General features: G+C 43.2%; 1 protein-coding gene across 1 annotated transcript in view; it reads right to left on the bottom strand.

The window, feature by feature from the left end:
• Positions 1–18,478, bottom strand: part of LOC126268107 (calpain-C) — a 417,830-nt gene that overhangs the window by 364,640 nt on the left and 34,712 nt on the right. The window lies entirely within an intron of this gene.

Here is an 18,478-nt window from a genome sequence, read left to right as displayed (position 1 = left end):
CCCGAATTGATCTTCAACAGTGGAAAGCAAGAAGGTGCTTAAAACATCAATATAGGCCTCTGCTGTGATAGTGCCACGCAAAAAAACAAGGGGTGCAAGCCCCCTCCATAAAAAAGACGACCACACCATAACACTACCGCCTCCTAATTTTACTTTTGGCACTATACACGTTGGCAGATGATGTTCACCGGGCATTCGCCACACCCACAACCTGACATCGGGTCGCCCCATTGTGTACCGTGAATCGTCACTCCACATAACGTTTTTCTACTGTCCAATCGACCAATGTTTACGCTCCTTACACCAAGCGAGGCGTCGTTTGATATTTACCGGCAAGATGTGTGGCTTATGAGCAGCCGCTCGACCATGAAATCTAAGTTTTCTCACCTCCCGCGTAACTGTCACAGTACTTGCAGTGGATCCTGATGCAGTTTGAAATTCCTGTGTGATGGTCTGGATAGAAGTCTGTCTATTACAAATTACGACCCTCTTCAACTGTCGGCGGTCTCTGTCAGTCAAAAGACGAGGTCGACCTGTACGCTTTTGTGCTGCACGTGTCCCTTCACGTTTCTTGTTCACTATCACATCGAACACAGTGGACCTAGGGATGTTTAGGAGCGTGGAAAACTGCTCATGCACTGTATCAGTTGTTGGTCTGACTATTTGTTGTACAGAACTAAATGTAGTGTGCTTTTTTTTGAAAATTTAGGGAGAGTGCGTTTCCTAAGGACAACTTTAAAATATCATTCACCATCACTTCTGTTACTTTCCCTCTAACAGGATTTACTATAACACTAGTATCGTCGGCAAAAAGTACCAGGTCTGCGTGTTGAATGTTTGGTGGAACGTCATTCTTATATATAAAGAATAAGAGTGGACCCAAAATTGAATCCTGTAGTGGAAATGAGCGTTTGGCGTCATTGGCCGGGAGGCCCCTTGCGGGGCAGGTCCGGCCGCCGTGGTGCAGGTCTCACTACATTCGACGCCACATTGGGCTGACCACTCAACTATCGTGGTGTACATTGAATCCTGTGGAACTCCCTTTGTGATTGCTCCGCAGTCACAGACATTTTCTACCCTTCCGATATTGTCTGCATTTTCACTATTAACTTTTGGATTCTGTTTGTTACGTGCGATTCAAATCAACTGAGCTTAAAGTCTTCAATTCCACATAACTTGAGTGTTTCTAAGAGAGAAACATAATCTAAGAATCAAACGCCTTGGAAAGGTTGCAAAAAATACCTTCTGGCGATATGTTTTAAGGTGCGTACTATTTGATAAGTGATATGCTAAGTAAATTGTTTCCTCTTAGGTGTGAGACTATTCTTGAGCACATTATTTTTCGAATATTTTGAAAAAAAAGATGTCAGTAAGGAAACCGAACGACAGTTATGTAAGTTTTTCTTGTCACCTTTCTTATGAAGAGGATAAATAACTGCATGTTTTAGCCTGTCTGGAAAAATTCGCTGTGCCTGTGATGCATTGCATACGTCACGATGGACATTATTTAATAAATTGGAACTATTTTTCAGAATTCTGTCCGAAATTTCATTAACATTAACATGACCTTTCATTTTTCAGAATTTTTATAATTCTATTAATTTCAGTGAAGGATTTTGGTGCTGTTTTGCAGGTGGAACAGGAAGGGAAATGGCTAATAGTGGTACAAGGTACTCTCCGCCACGCACCGTACGGCCGCTTGTGGAGCATGTACTGGGTGACAACTGTTAAATTATCTGAAATAAAATCGTCGTAACTTCTGAATGATTTGTGTTAGGATGCTCAAACTGCATGATGTGATAAAGTACGCGCCAATAATTTGGTTTAGCGACGAAGTCCTCTTTCGTTTCGATAGTTTCGTCAATAAGCAACATTGGGGACTGAGAATATGCATTTCGTGATCGAGAAGTCTCTTCACCCTTAAAGGATTGTGTGCAATGTCCAGTCACGGAATAATCGGTGCGCTGTTCCTTGATGGCACGGTGACTACGAACGGTACGTGAAGGTTGTGGAAGATGATTTCGTTCTCATTATTCAAAATGACACTGATTTCAACAAAATGTGGTTCATACAAGACGGAGCTCGGCGCATTGAAGCAGGAGAGTGTTTGATATCCTGGAGGAGCAATTTGGGCATCTTATTCTGGGTCTGGGGTACTCAGAGGCCACTGGCATGGGCCTCGATTGACCGCCATATTCTCCAGATCTGAACACATGCGACTCCTTTTTGTGGGGCTATATTAAAAACGAGATATACAGCACTAACCCAAGAGCCACTGCTGAGCTGAAAACAGCCATGCAGGAGGTCATCGACAGCATCGATGTTCCGACACTTCAGGGGATCATGTAGAATTTCCCTGTTCGTCTGCGCCACATCATCGCCAGTGATTGCAGGCATATCGAACATGTCACAACCTAAATTCGGATATCTGTAGTGACGTTTACATGTTGAATAAAGTGTGTGCACGCCATAGTTTGTAACTAATTTACTTTTTTTCTTCATACAGTTCAATAATTATCACCCAGTATGTAAATGTAGACGCAGTTCAAGAATCAAGAGAATATATTAAAAACGTCATTCTACAAAACATTAAGCAATTGCTTAATGTTTTGTAGAATGACGTTTTTAATACACTCCTGGAAATTGAAATAAGAACACCGTGAATTCATTGTCCCAGGAAGGGGAAACTTTATTGACACATTCCTGGGGTCAGATACATCACATGATCACACTGACAGAACCACAGGCACATAGACACAGGCAACAGAGCATGCACAATGTCGGCACTAGTACAGTGTATATCCACCTTTCGCAGCAATGCAGGCTGCTATTCTCCCATGGAGACGATCGTAGAGATGCTGAATGTAGTCCTGTGGAACGGCTTGCCATGCCATTTCCACCTGGCGCCTCAGTTGGACCAGCGTTCGTGCTGGACGTGCAGACCGCGTGAGACGACGCTTCATCCAGTCCCAAACATGCTCAATGGGGGACAGATACGGAGATCTTGCTGGCCAGGGTAGTTGACTTACACCTTCTAGAGCACGTTGGGTGGCACGGGATACATGCGGACGTGCATTGTCCTGTTGGAACAGCAAGTTCCCTTGCCGGTCTAGGAATGGTAGAACGATGGGTTCGATGACGGTTTGGATGTACCGTGAACTATTCAGTGTCCCCTCGACCATCACCAGAGGTGTACGGCCAGTGTAGGAGATCGCTCCCCACACCATGATGCCGGGTGTTGGCCCTGTGTGCCTCGGTCGTATGCATTCCTGATTGTGGCGCTCACCTGCACGGCGCCAAACACGCATACGACCATCATTGGCACCAAAGCAGAAGCGACTCTCATCGCTGAAGACGACACGTCTCCATTCGTCCCTCCACTCACGCCTGTCGCGACACCACTGGAGGCGGGCTGCACGATGTTGGGGCGTGAGCGGAAGACGGCCTAACGGTGTGCGGGACCGTAGCCCAGCTTCATGGAAACGGTTGCGAATGGTCCTCGCCGATACCCCAGGAGCAACAGTGTCCCTAATTTGCTGGGAAGTGGCGGTGCGGTCCCCTACGGCACTGCGTAGGATCCTACGGTCTTGGCGTGCATCCGTGCGTCGCTGCGGTCCGGTCCGGTCCCAGGTCGACGGGCACGTGCACCTTCCGCCGACCACTGGCGACAACATCGATGTACTGTAGAGACCTCACGCCCCACGTGTTGAGCAATTCGGCGATACGTCCACCCGGCCTCCCGCATGCCCACTATACGCCCTCGCTCAAAGTCCGTCAACTGCACATACGGTTCACGTCCACGCTGTCGCGGCATGCTACAAGTGTTAAAGACTGCGATGGAGCTCCGTATGCCACGGCAAACTGGCTGACACTGACGGCGGCGGTGCACAAATGCTGCGCAGCTAGCGCCATTCGACGGCCAACACCGCGGTTCCTGGTGTGTCCGCTGTGCCGTGCGTGTGATCATTGCTTGTACAGTCCTCTTGCAGTGTCCGGAGCAAGTATGGTGGGTCTGACACACCGGTGTCAATGTGTTCTTTTTTCCATTTCCAGGATTGTATATTCTCTTGATTCTTCAACTGGACCATTTAATCCTTTTTTTGCTGCTACATTTAGAAAGTGATTGTGAAAACTACTTGCAACTTGCGAATTAATAGTCACAACATTGTTATTTATTTTAGCTGTTATGATATCTTGTACACTGACGAGCTGTCTTCTCACTGTAATATCACATGCGTCAAAAAGCTTCATCCTGATTCGCAGGACTATACCTTGCACATGAATGAAGATACAAACGGCGGATGGTTTTGAATTTACACGTCAAAACTAGAAGTTTACCTTGGCGCCAGTTATAAGTTGCCGGTTTATGTGGTTGCCGAGCCGTGTATTTCTGGCGTTGCACCACTGGCATTCAGGGTCGCCTGACATCACAGGATATTTTTTGTGGCAGTTTGTGAAAGACTCCAGCTACGTTCCTTCACTTTCAACAACTGTGGGTGAACTACAGCCAGTGCCGTAACACTAAACATGCTCGTAGAAAAATGTGCCGAGTTTGAGTACCATCCGCATATTTGTCGTGTGTCCTATGGAGAGAAGGTGGACATTTGTGAAAAGTAAATGACAACTTCGATCTTCTTTGCTTTTCTTTCTCCTTTCTCCTTGTCTATATTCTGTACCTCTGTCGTCACTCCCCTGCCTCCTCACCCCCCCCCCCCCCCCTCTGCACAATTTTTGTACCCCGTCTGTCTATGTCTAGTGTTATCCATGTGAAAGTGTGAGAACATTTTAGAACTGTTTGTAATTCGTGTAACTGAGGCGGAACATGGGTACCAGCCCGGTATTTACGTAGTCGGATGTGGGAAACTGCTTAAAAACCACATCGTGCCTGGCAGGTGCACGGACCCTAGTCATTAATTCGCCGGACGGATTCGGACCGGGGAGGGCGTGTCTCTACTAACGCTGGAAGTGGCGTGCTTGCGCGAGAGGGTTTCTCCAGATGGGTAAGTAATAAGTTTCATCCTAAATATAACAGTAAAAAATACCCGAAGATTGTATACCCCTGGATTTATCTGATGGTTCTACACATGTAGTGTGCAGATTACTGAAATGGTCACCGAAAATCATTGACTGAGTGCAAAATGACTTTATTAATTCAATGTTACGCATTTCGGCGTTTACTATAATCAGATGCCTGTTAAAATAAAATATATCAACCTAACTACACCTGAAATTAAAATGAGTCACAGAGCTAACATGGGCATATAGTTCATTTGATGCGTAGTTACATGATTTATTTTATTTCAACAGATATCTGATGATAGTAAACGTTAAACCGCTTAATACTAGGTTAATGACGTGATTCTGCATGCAGTCAATGACTTTTCTCTGAGCGACCTATTCAGCACTCTTCAGGCTACCGATATTTTGCAACATGCTCGCATGCCTCCTCCGTGACTTTATGTCAAGGCTATGTTATTTGCTGAAGGTTTTTTTGAAAATAAAAGTATTTTAGTCGTTTGCGCAAGTTAAATTTAACCCAAGATACTACATTCATTCATGTAGAAGACACGGTCTTGGGATGTCGGATGAATCTTTTTGAAACACGCTTTACTGTACCGAAGAATGAACTGAAACTAAAACTGTACGTGTAATAAGAGAAAACCAGTTTAGTAAACACATCACTTTGTCGAAGGTCACCTATAAAGGTAGTTATCAACATGAAAACTAGGACACGCAGTCGGAAAAAAATCGTTTGACATTGGCCGCGGAAGAACGCCGATTCAAGGGACGCGGCTTTAGGAGAAGCTGGAGCACACTAGAACCAATTTCAGTATTGATAATAATACACAAATTTGGGAGAAAATAGGTTAGAACACATTTTTATCGTATATTTGGAAAAGATAATTGATACTTTGGAATTGAAAAATGTTTTCTAGGGCAGCGTGACATTATAACCCGTTCTAGTTATACGAAGAAGAAAGGGGCGATCAGCACTGACAGAGCACTACAAGGTGCAAAAATCGGGAAACAGGTAAGGCAGCGTTGCTCATTCTCCCCCCATACTTAATCTACGTACTGAAAAGGCAATGAGAGAAGTATACTGTATACGGATTGCACAATGCTAAAGGACTTTCCACCAAAAGGAATGGCTGGTACATCCAAACATACAAATCATGAGACCAGTAAAAGGTTCTTTATAAGCTATGTTTGGAGCACAATTCTGTGTAAGTAGACAGGTTAGTTGAGACTCAAAGGATTGGAAGATTTCGAAATTTGATGTTACAGGAGGGTGCGGAATATAAGATGGATTGACGAAGTAGGAAATGAAGACGACCTGCAACGAGCTATTGAGAATACATTTTCACGCCGGTGGGACACTCTCTTATGGGAGGTACCTTCAGTACTGGACTATGGGCTTTGGGTGCTTCAATTAAGTTTGAGCCGGCCAGGGTGGGCGAGCGGTTCTAGGCGCTACAGTCTGGAACCGCGCGACCGCTGCGGTCGCAGGTTCGAATCCTACCTCGGGCATGGATATGTGTGATGTCCTTAGGTTAGTTAGGTTTAAGTAGTTCTAAGTTCTAGGGGACTGATGACCTCAGAAGTTAAGTCCCATAGTGCTCAGAGCCATTTGAACCATTTTTGAATTAAGTTTGAGAAATATGTCATCCGATCCGCACAGGCTTTAGCAGAGGAGACAGACGAAATTTGTCCCACCTAGGAAAACGGGATCTCCGGTGGCGTAGCGAGGCCAACCCTTCTAGGGGAACAAAACTTGATATCAGCATCCCATTATCCATAAAACCTTTTTAAGGTTCTAAAACCTGAAACGAGGTCTCAGAACTTGGATGGAGCACCAGAATACCATGAATCGATAAAAAAATCTAATGACGACGTAAGACACAGAATATGTACAAAGGAAACAATGACAGACAGGGTCGAAAGAAAATCATTGAACTGGTATGGACATTTGTTGAAAATGACAGATTATTGACGGCTAAAGAAAATTTTTGAATGGAAACCACCTGGCAGATGGTAACCCGGCAGACCACGATGTCCATGGAAACACCAAATCAACGAAATAAGCGGCATTGTGGTATGTGCACGGGGGACACCCTGAACAAAGAGACTTAGGTGAAAATAACAGGAATACAGCAAAATGTTGTTATTAATTCATATTTGTATTAATTGATGCTGTATAATAATAATAATAAAGATTATAATGAATCTACGGCAGTTAGTGAAAGGGTCAACACATTACGACCTGAGCTGTGGCTGAAATACGTAGGTGAAATGATGGAAGGAAATAAACGCAGGGACAAACCTATATAAAAATATATAACACAGACAGTTGATGATGTACAATGCAGCAGTTGAAATGAGACAAGCGGGAGGTCTGGAGGCCTCTATCAAACCAAGGAACATGTTGCACTAGTATAAATTGCTACAACGTATCAGCCTATACTACTGATTTTCCATTATACGGAGTGGTCCGAAACAGTCCACAAAACTGGTAAGGGTATCGCTGGATAGATTGTGCTGAGTTATAACTGGTAAGAGAAAAATTCAATATATTGCACCGTTTCTGATTTAATTAGTACTGAAGTTAGCCAATAAGGTCATCGCACTTGCAAATTCAAGCAGCCTGCCAAAGACGGTGTTGCCATATGTGTTCTACGTTTGGATACAGACATCGTGCACAGGACCATAACAAAGATCGAACTCGCCACCGTCCAATGGTTTCCCGTGGTTTTTATTTCTCCCGATACACAAATGAAGAAAGCGTTTGGCGACACCGCCTCTCGCAGGCTGCTTGGATTTGCGCAACCAACGACCTGACTGGTTGACTTCAATGCTAATTAAATCGGAAACGGCAAAATGCATCGATTTTTTTTATTAACAGTTATTTCTCAGCGCAGCCTACATTGCTACGCCCTTAGAAGCTCTTCAGACTCTTTCTGACCACCGAGTATATTCATTTTGCGTTAAAATTAATTAGTTTCATGTTACTTCATTGTTATGTAAAACTGAGACTATTTTAATATCTGTGATGCATCCAGAATCTTTGGAACATTTAACATCCTCTCATTATAAGACACGCAAAGTACTGTTATCCTCACATATGTAGTGACTAACACGTGTGCGCGATGGCAGCAAACAGCGTGTGTATTCTTCCGTACATGCAGTAAGTGTAGCTATTACACATGTAAGTGTTGTAAATTAACGCTACTGAAAGACGACATATAGCTCTGCCACATTTCTGTCTGCCAAATAGACCGCCATGTTCATGCCACAACTAAATTCCACGTTGAAGAAACATTTTAATCCACCTGATGGTGATGGCATGATCACTGAAATGAATTGTAGTGATTAAAATTGAAAGTGACCACTACGATAAATTGACGATTTTGGTGAGCAGCCTAACTATTCGTGAACGAAACAAAAAAAGTGCTTAAGATTGAAGGTTGCTCTGGTCTCTTTGATGGTATCATCCCAGCAACAATATTTAAAGGAACCTCTAAAACATAAATCAGAATAAGCGACTGGCAATATTAAGTCACTTTCTACAGAAAAAGGCACTTGTCAAAACACAGCGACAGAACCACAGCGTCCGAAAATACTGCATTATGGGTGGTTCTCAAAGACAGCAACGAGATGGGGAGGAAGGAAGCGATGATTGATGTTATTGCTCGTTCTACGCAGATTCTAGTTGCACGTACAGTCAACGGACCTACCGAATGAGAAATGACGGAAATATCTTACAAAAAATATCGACAGACTTTTGACTGCCGGTTTACTGTGTTTTCATTCACCGTGTGTTAACTTACAAAATACCTTGCTCGATAGCAGGTAATTTTGCCAGTCTATTAACAGACATGTTTGTAACAATAAGTGATGTGACAAAACGTTATTCTAATGTAGTATGGAGAGTGTAGTGATCTCGATCTAGTGATGATTGTTAGCAATAGCATTTAGTTGAATTTGTGGATGATCAAATAATGACCATTACTGAAGCGGCTTATTCAGTTTCTGATATAACTGCCATAGCATTCAGATACCAGCAATCTTCAGTACACCCACTGCAGGGTAGAAAATGTCAAGGCTCTTGAAACTTGGGAGCTGCAATTGCAAGACTGAAATGCTTACTGTTAGTATCAAACAAGAAGAGGTTACAGCACTACTTGATCAAGCTTCGGTCTATCGCTTTGTGAGTACGCAACCTGAGCAACTGGTTTGCTTTTTGCCCACAAATTCACCCGCGTAACGGTACAACCCTGAGACTCCTGAGCAGCAGTAACAGCCATAAAAGAAAAGAAACGGCTTTCAAAGAAACTGAACGTAATTTCCAATATTTATTATAGGCGACAACACACGTTACTTTGTGTTCTAAAAACTGTCTTAAATCTCCGTATAACTCGGTGTAGTAGACATTAGCAATCATCAGACCTATATATGGATTCCCAGATTTTTTCTGCCAGACATCAAAGCTACATGCAGCTATCAGTGTGCATGATGCGTTTGATGGGACGAAACGATAAACAGATTTTATATGACCCCGCCGATTATTCCAAGCATTTCCTTACCAGCATGAAAAATGTCACGGAGTCCATGATCATACAAGGATCATTCACGGCTTCTGCATCCAAGAGAACTATTTCTCGAAGTAAAACTATTCAGTTAATTTTGAACTCTAAAACCAATATCTAAGGTAATCACGAGCAAACTTCAAACAATTTCAGTTGGAAAAAAAATTGACGTTCTGAGGACAGAGTTATCAACAACAGTACCCACATCTTCACCCTGATACAAATTTTCGAACTAGTGTCCGAATCAGATAGCAGTCTGCTACCAGTGCTATCAAGCCAGGCTATTTACCAAAGCGTTTCATTCGCTTCGCCGACATATAAATCCGTGGTAATTATAAGTCGAACGAACGTGGGCGTAACGCTGTTAGAATGGAATACAATTTAGGTTACGATTCTTGATACTCTAAACAATAGTAACTTATATCGAATATGATGACGTAGGTCACATTCGGTAGCCAATCCGTTCATTGCTCTACATCAGTATTTAATTTGTTCGTTATATTTGTAAACAAATTCCTACAGAAAGCATCGAGCAAGAAATAATTAAAATTGGAGAGGACCGTTCTGTAGTTTGTTGTAACCCAAACATGTTTCAGCACTTTCAGTGCTATCTTCAGAGAGTTTGTTTGCTTGAAGAAGTTAGCACAAAAAATGCTACATAAGGCGGGGTTCCTTTCTAGTTTTTCTTAGCAAGCACGGGAATAAGAAGAACTGAAACAGTTACAACATTGTTATTAAGAAATAACTAAATTATCAAATCGAAATTCCATGGTATTGCAATATCTAATTATTATGCAAAAACTACTACTCAGTTTTTGCCTCGATATGTGCAAAATACAACTTTATTGCTAAATTATGTACACGATGGGGAAACTCCTCTCCGCCCGAATAGTCCATGAAGGCTCAACGGTACCGATCGGCCGCCGTGTCATCCTCATCCCGCTGACGTCATTGGATTCGGATATGGAGGAGCATGTGGTCAACAAACCGCTCTCTCGGCCGTATGTCGGTTTACGATAGCGGAGCCGCTACTTATCAATCAAGAAGCTCCTCAGTTTGCCTCACAAGGGCTAAGTGCACCCCGCTTGCCAACAACGCTCGGCAGACTGGATGGTCACCCATCCAAGTGCTAGCTCAGCCTGACAGCACTTAATTTCAGTGATCTGACGGGAACAGGTATTACCACTGCGGCAAGGCCTTTGGCACACGATCGGGAAGCTGGTTTGAAAAAAAAAAAGAAAAGAAAAAGAAAAAAGGGAAAAAGTAGCGCTGGGAAGCTTTAGCTCAGAGCGAAAAGCTATCATGCACACTTATAGAAATTATTTTTTTGAACCCCCCTATCTTGTATTTGAGTTCGAAAGTTTCTTGTAAGTTCTTATAACCAGCCGAGCTAAAAATTTTATTCAGTCTCTCACATATGTAGTTCAGGCTGTTTTTTTCTTTGCTTTCCCAGTCTTTTTCTGATGTAAGTGTTTGAAGACCTAATCGTGCTATATACAAGCCACATTTGCCTCATATCGTGTACGGACCCTGCGAGCAAGCAGAAGTGCCGCAACATGACATGGCATAGATTCGACGAATGTCTGTAGTAATGCTGAAGGAAATTGACACCATGAGCCTTGCAGGGCTGTCCATAAATCCGTAACAATACGAGAGGGTGGAGATCTCTTCTGAACAACACGTTGCAAGGCACCACAAATATGATCAATAATGTTCATGTCTGGAGTCACTCTATAGCAATTTGTCCTGCTTGAATTGCTCACGTCCGTCGGACTGCACAGTGGACATGAATGGATCTAGGTGATCAGACTGGATGCTTACGTACGTGTCACCTTTCAGAGGTGTATCTACACGTATCAAGGGTCGCATATCGCTCCAACTGCACACGCCCTACACCATGCAGAGCTTCCACCATCTTGAACAGTCCCCTGCTGACATGCAGAGTCCACGGATTCATGAGGTTGTGTCCCTACTTGCCGGCCGGTGTGGCCGAGCGGTTCTAGGCGCTTCAGTCTGGAACCGCTTGACCGCTACGGTCGCAGGTTCGAATCCTGCCTCGGGCATCGATGTGTGTGACGTCCTTAGGTTAGTTAGGTTTAAGTAGTTCTAAGTTCCTGGGGACTGATGACCTCAGATGTTAAGTCCCAAAACTCTATAGGCGCAGATCGATTTGAAAATTTTATTTCTTGCACAACATAAAATTTTCAACAATAATTATTTCGACAGTTTTTTTATAACCTTAATTCCTACTTACACAGCTAATCAGCATTGCAATTTTTGTCGGGCTTTTCTCATGTTGTACGTTTTATGCTATCTCGACTCGTTTTGAATAATTTCTTAACAAGCTCTTTGTTGTTGGTACTACGCAGAATCAAAATAACACAAAAACTTTATGATTCTTTTTTCATTTTCAGCAACTCTGTAGGGGTATACCGCCAAATCGTATGTCGAAATATCTATAATGCCAGAAATGGTTGAATTCAGTTTTGAATACGGATGGAAGTCTGTGAAGAGTCATTTCCGTCCTGCCAGCGTTTGATGCTCAGGTACCCGTCACAACAAAATCGGGTATATTAGTTTTGTAACTTAGCATTTGTCTACAATAATAGTCCCTGTACTTGAATGACTACCTAGATTTCCAGCAGGTTCAATAAACAAGAGAAAATTTGAAAAAACAACATCCGAACGAAGCCAAAATGTGCGTAAGAAGAGCAGTGTGAGAACAGTTCAATGAATTCGGAAGCAAAACGTTACCATCGATGTGACGAAAGATCCTAAGAAGTTTCCGTCGTACATAAAGTCAACAAACGAACTGGAACTATGTATTCACTCAGTGCTCATACTGGCTCTGAAACAGAAGATGACAAAGGTCAAAATACTGGATTCGCTCTTCCGAGATAGTTTCACGCTGAAAGATCGTGTTACTGTTTCTCCCTTCAATAGTAGCACGAACGTCGACCGATATCAGTGATTGTGGCATGGAAAATTGGTTAAACTCTATCAACAGTGGGAACTCGCATGGACCGAATAAGGTACCTATGAGATAAACTCGCTCCCTTCTAGAAGTAGTTTATGGTAGGTCACTGGAGCAACGAAGGACACCTAGCGACTAGAAAGAAAATAAAAAGCAGCTGTTCCTTTCCTTTTTGAAGAAGTGGATTCGGAGAGGTGCTCATAAGTTACAATACGGTCCAGTCACATTAATGTGACCACCGCCTATGTTCGACGTTAGCGTGCAATAACGACTCAAAGATGGCAGCACTGGTTGTGTAGGGTACATAAAACACGTGGAGGGGCATGGCAAAATGGTGCTGTACAAAACCGGCGCCGAGATGAATGTGGTGCATCACAGGCCATACACGACAGGGGTGAACGACACTGGGGAAATGTGTACGGGCGAATATACGTATGCACGTGTAAGTTTTGAGCAACTGAACTGCCCAGATGAACCAAGGTGCTACCAAAAGCGACTCCTCTACGACCGTTCTGCGTTCGTTGCTGAGTGTGGTTCTTCGCAGCAGACGTCTGGTTCATGCAAACACTCTGGGGAATGTTTTCGTAAAATTCAATGGATGCTCTCGTCAGTCTGTAAGCCACAAAGAATCAACATTAGTACGCACCAATACGTGGGAGCCACGTCCACTCCTGTATGCAGTTTGTTTTTCCTCGGCACTATGGCATGTACCAGCAGGACGATGCAAAATATCACACAGCTTGCAGTGTACGTTCATGGTTTGAAAAGCACCACGATGAGTTTACCATGTTGCCCTGGCCAACAGGCTCCCCAAATTAAAACCCAATCGAGAATCTGTGGGACCACCTCGATCCGGCTGTTCGTGCCATGGATCAAATGGTTCAAATGGCTCTAAGCACTACGAGGCTTAACATCTGAGGTCATCAGTCCCCTAGACTTAGAACTACTTAAACCTAACTAACCTAAGGACATCACACACATCCATACCCGAGGCAGGATTCGAACCTGCGATCGCAGTAGCAGCGAGGTTCCGGACTGAAGCGCCTAGAACCGCTCGGCCACAGCAGCCGGCTGCGCCATGGATCCTCAACCGAGAAACCTAGCCCAGCTGGCCACGGCATTAAAGTCGGCATGACTCCACATCCCTGTCAGTACCTTCCAGAACCTCACTACCTCTCTTCTGCACGTGGCGCGCTGCAAAGGACGGTTATTCAGCCTTTTGACAGCTGGTCATATTAATGTAACTGGATAGTGTATATCGCTTCTGTTGCATAATTATGCAAGTGCTTTATGCTCATGCATTATGACGTTTTTGAAGAACTAAAATCTCTTGTGTAAGAATCAAAAGGGTTTTGGCAGTCCGCTCTGATCGCCCATGAGATCCAGAGCGCCGAAGACGAAGGCTGACAGGTTGGTGCCGTGCTCCTTGACTTTCGGAAGGCATTCGACACAGCTCCGCACTGTAATTTAGTGAAAAAAATACGAGCTTATCGAGTACAGGATCCGATTTGTGATTGGATTCAGTAATTCCTAGCAATCAGAACTGATCTCTTCTTCTTAACTGGACAAAATAGACAGGTGTAAATGAAATTTGTGGCGTTCTTCAAGGAAGTGGGATAGGGCCATTATTGTTTACAAGCTACATATACTGTGTGATATAATGGATAACGTCGGGAGCTCCGTGAGGCTGTTCGCAGGCGATATTTTTCCCTTTAGGAAGGTTGCTATGCCAGAAAACTCAAGTGAAGTGCAGGAAGACCTGTGGGAGATCAGTGACTAGTACAGGGATTGCTACTTTACCTTGAACGTAAATAAGTGTCCGGCATTGCGAATAAACAGGAGAAAGGGACCTACTATTGTTCAATTGCCCAATCAGCAACGCGCCTCGGGAATGACCACATGAAACTGATTGCACAATAATCCGATGTCAGGTGGAGATTCATTGTAAGAATCTAAAGGAATGTCCGTCCCCGGTAGCTGAGTGGTATAAATCTTCTGCAATGCACATTGGATGAGGCCTCCAGGAGGGTGAAGTGGCACCCCTGCCGCTTGTGCGGACTTTCCGGTACCTGGGGTTACCTTCACCCCCACGGTCACACGCACAGCGGCAACGAATTTCCGTCGCCTGTTACACGTCATTCGGTGACTGGCTCACAGGGCACCCTCCTCCTCCCCCGGCGGTGTCTGAGTTTCAACCGCCTACGATCTATTCTAATTCTTACCTCCGCGGATGGGAGAGCGCGTCGCAGATTGCGTGGATTTTATTTCTTTTTGCTTTTCCTTTTTCCCTTATTTTTCTTTAACCAGAATTTATATTTCTTTTCACTTACGCCGATATGTTCCTACAATAACATGATATTAGTGTATCTTACAAAAAAAAGGTGGCTCAGATGGATAGAGCGTCTGCCATCTAAGCAGGAGGTCCCGAGTTCGAGTACTGATCGGGGCACTATAAAAAAAAAGTGGTCAGAGCGACAGAATGTCACTCGTAAGGGCCCGGGTTCGATTCCCTGCTGGGTCGGAGATTTTCTCCACTCAGGGACTGGGTGTTGTGTTGTCCTAATCATAATCAATTCATCCCCATCGGCGCGCAAGTCGCCGAAGTGGCGTCAAATCTAAAGACTTGCACCCGACGAACGGTCTACCGGACGGGAGGCCCTAGTCACACGACATTTATTTATCTAAAGGAGTTTTAACTCATTCCCAAATAAGTTACTTAAGTACTGGTAAGGCCGATTCTACATATACACACATACTGCGCAAACCACTGTATGGTGCGTGGCGGAGGAAACGTTATACTACTGCATTCATTTACTTTTCTGTTCCTCTCGCAAATAGAGCGAGGAGAAAACGGCTGGTCTATATTCCTGAGTACTGTTCGTTACCTGATACCCTTAGTAGATCGGATTAATAGAAGAGGTATAGGAGATCCAAGGAACAGTAGCACATTTCGTAATAAAATCGTTCAATAAGCGTGAGGGAGTTACACTCCAGTGGCAGATGCTACAAGAGAGGCGTTGTCGTACTTTAATTCCTCCTACACATGTCTTGCGAAAGGAACACGACGAGAAAATCAGGGGAATTAGAGGTTATGCGGAGATTTTTGATACCCGTTTTCTTTCACCAATCATTCGCGAGCCAAACAGAGAGGAAGTGAACTGATAATGACACCATTAGCACCCTTCACCACACAGATGTGTCGATGTAAGAAACTCTAGTAATGAAGCGGACTAATACAAAACCTACAGCACCCTTTCTTGGAATCCTAGTCTCATGTGCTTTATGCATTTAACGAAATTTCGAAAAGATTTGCTTTTTAACCACGGCATCAATAAAGTTATCCATCCAGAGGTAAATAAATCATATGGGGTGAATGGAACATTAAAAGAACTTTAAGAAGGATCAATTGCCTAAAGATTGTCTTTCGACGCTTAATTCATGTATTTACGTCACCATACACGATGCACAATAAAAAATGAAAATAATGTGCGTAGATATCAAAGAGTCTCGTCGGAATAATTAACGTGGTTAACAGCAGAACGATCTACATTTCTCTTCCCGCCCTAGCTGCTTTCTATCTAGTGGTATCAAAAGCAATCCGCGCAAGTGCACTTTACGAAGTCATTTAGCGAATCGCTAGCTTTCTAAACAAGAGTAACAGTCTTCTCTAGTGATTCACCAAGTGAGAGCTGCAGATCGCCCGATTTTCTTTAGGACCTGGAGATATTACTTTGTGGCAATCAGTTGTTGCTATTATCTTGCTTTTATTTCATTCACAGTTTGTTGTTACATACCCAGAAGGCATTGATTTAATTTTTCCCACATTTTTTTGATGATTTCCTCGCCAGGAACACAAGTGTCATCTCCCTACGAGGTACTTTGCGCAAGGATCTTTCAACGTGTTACAACGCACGGAAGTTCTCCTGTATTAACGCAAAACCTCACCGTGGTGTTTAGATTATTTCTCGCATACATTAACATTTGTCAAATCCAGACGCCTAGCAGTGGATAGGCATGTTACTTCCAATAATCTTTGAAATGGGAATCTGTAGACGAGACGGCAACCGTTCGTTGCTAACCTGTGATGTGTCGACATGTGACTGCATCGAGCAAATTCCTTTTGAGTATTGGAGACAAATGCCCATGTGAATGAACATCTGAAAATTTATTGTAATTTTTTTTGTTTCAGTATTTCAGTGACTGCCGCATTTGAAGAGGGAGAGGGAGGGTGGGAGCTCAGTAAAGGCAGCAGACATGGACAGAATAATCTTTATTCGTCGTATAACGATCCATTGATCTGAATATAGAGAGTTAATCAGAAATACTTTTACAAAGGGCTAAAATTCATCGCACCAAAACAAGAAAAAAGTACGTATAAACTTGTGTCTAAAAATCCTTTGCTTTCAAGTTAATAAAAGAATACAAAGTTCTCATGTCAGAAACTTTTAGCTAATGTTAAAATTTCCGCTGCTTATTTCTACATACAAATGCTAACACTAGATTGTACCCTGCCACGATCTTTTGAACTGCGACAATCGATATCTATTGGTTTGAATCACGTACTTTCAAAGACTTGTATATTGGGACATGTCAAATCTGCTTAAATTGCATGATTTATTTAGATTCCGCTTATCCTTTGTGTACCGTTTCGTTTTCTATCTCTCTCTCTCTCTCTCTCTCTCTCTCTCTTTTATTTTTTTATTTTTTATTGTGAACTTTTTCGCATTTGTGAGTCACCTTCTCAGTTGTGAACTTGGTTAATTGAAAGATTTTCCTATGAAAGGTTTAAGATTATCGGATAGTGTGTCTGAAGCGGAGCTCTAGCTCCATCTGGCGCTTGGGCAGTGGTGACTTTTTTGGATTATGTCACTGTGGTAGCTATGTAGAGAATGTTTGTACAATTATTCCATGTTAGTACGGCTGACTCATCTGATTATCATTGTAAAACTTCTTACCTTCAACTGTGGCAAGGCTTCACTTGTGTATACAGAGATACTGTAACTAATGCGTTAAAACTGTAGCTGGAGGAGCCTTACCTGAGTAACTGAGTGACAGTTTCACTTGTTACACTTGTGTTTCAATTAATCTTAATCGTTGTAAAGTAAAAGTTCCAGTCTCAGTGACTTGCCAAATTAATTAAGAATTATTCTGTTTCATTAATCACTGATTACCTGATTACTATTAAGATTAAATATATGTTACTTAAATTGCTATGGATATGTACAGGAGATTCACCTTATATTAATTAATTTTAAATGATTTTTGAGGAAAATCTTTCGCACTCTACGATTAAATGACATGCAAGAACCGTGGGCAAGCCGTTTTTGTTGCTGCCTTGAATTTCTTATCACTGGCGTCTTTTCTCAATACATGATACTTTTGTCAAATACATTTTGTTGAAGAACAATTTTCACTCGCGACTCAACACAGCCCTACCACTTCTTTTACCACTACACCTCCGTTTCTACTGGACAGTCGTCTTCCAATGTTACATGTTCTATAAATTTTGACAGAGCCAGTCACATACCGCCGGCCGGGGTGGCCGTGCCGTTCTAGGCGCAGGTTCTAATCCTGCCTCGGGCATGGATGTGTGTGATGTCCTTAGGTTACCAGAATGAGATTTTCACTCTGCAGCGGAGTGTGCGCTGATATGAAATTTCCTGGCAGATTAAAACCGTGTGCCAGACCGAGACTCGAACTCGGGACCTTTGCCTTTCGATGGCAAGTGCTCTACCATCTGAGCTACCGAAGCACGACTCACGCCCGGTACTCACAGCTTTACTTCTGCCAGTATCTCGTTTCCTACCTTCCAAACTTTACAGAAGCTCTCCTGTGAACTTTGCAGAACTTCGTCCTTGGGTTAGTTAGGTTTAAGTAGTTCTAAGTTCTAGGGGACTGATGACCTCAGAAGTTAAGTCCC

The sequence above is a fragment of the Schistocerca gregaria genome, chromosome 4 (assembly GCF_023897955.1).
Source record: "Schistocerca gregaria isolate iqSchGreg1 chromosome 4, iqSchGreg1.2, whole genome shotgun sequence".
NCBI classification, from domain to species: domain Eukaryota; kingdom Metazoa; phylum Arthropoda; class Insecta; order Orthoptera; family Acrididae; genus Schistocerca; species Schistocerca gregaria.
The sequence above is the reverse complement of the archived record's forward strand: the minus strand, read 5'-3'. Positions and strand labels throughout refer to the sequence as shown.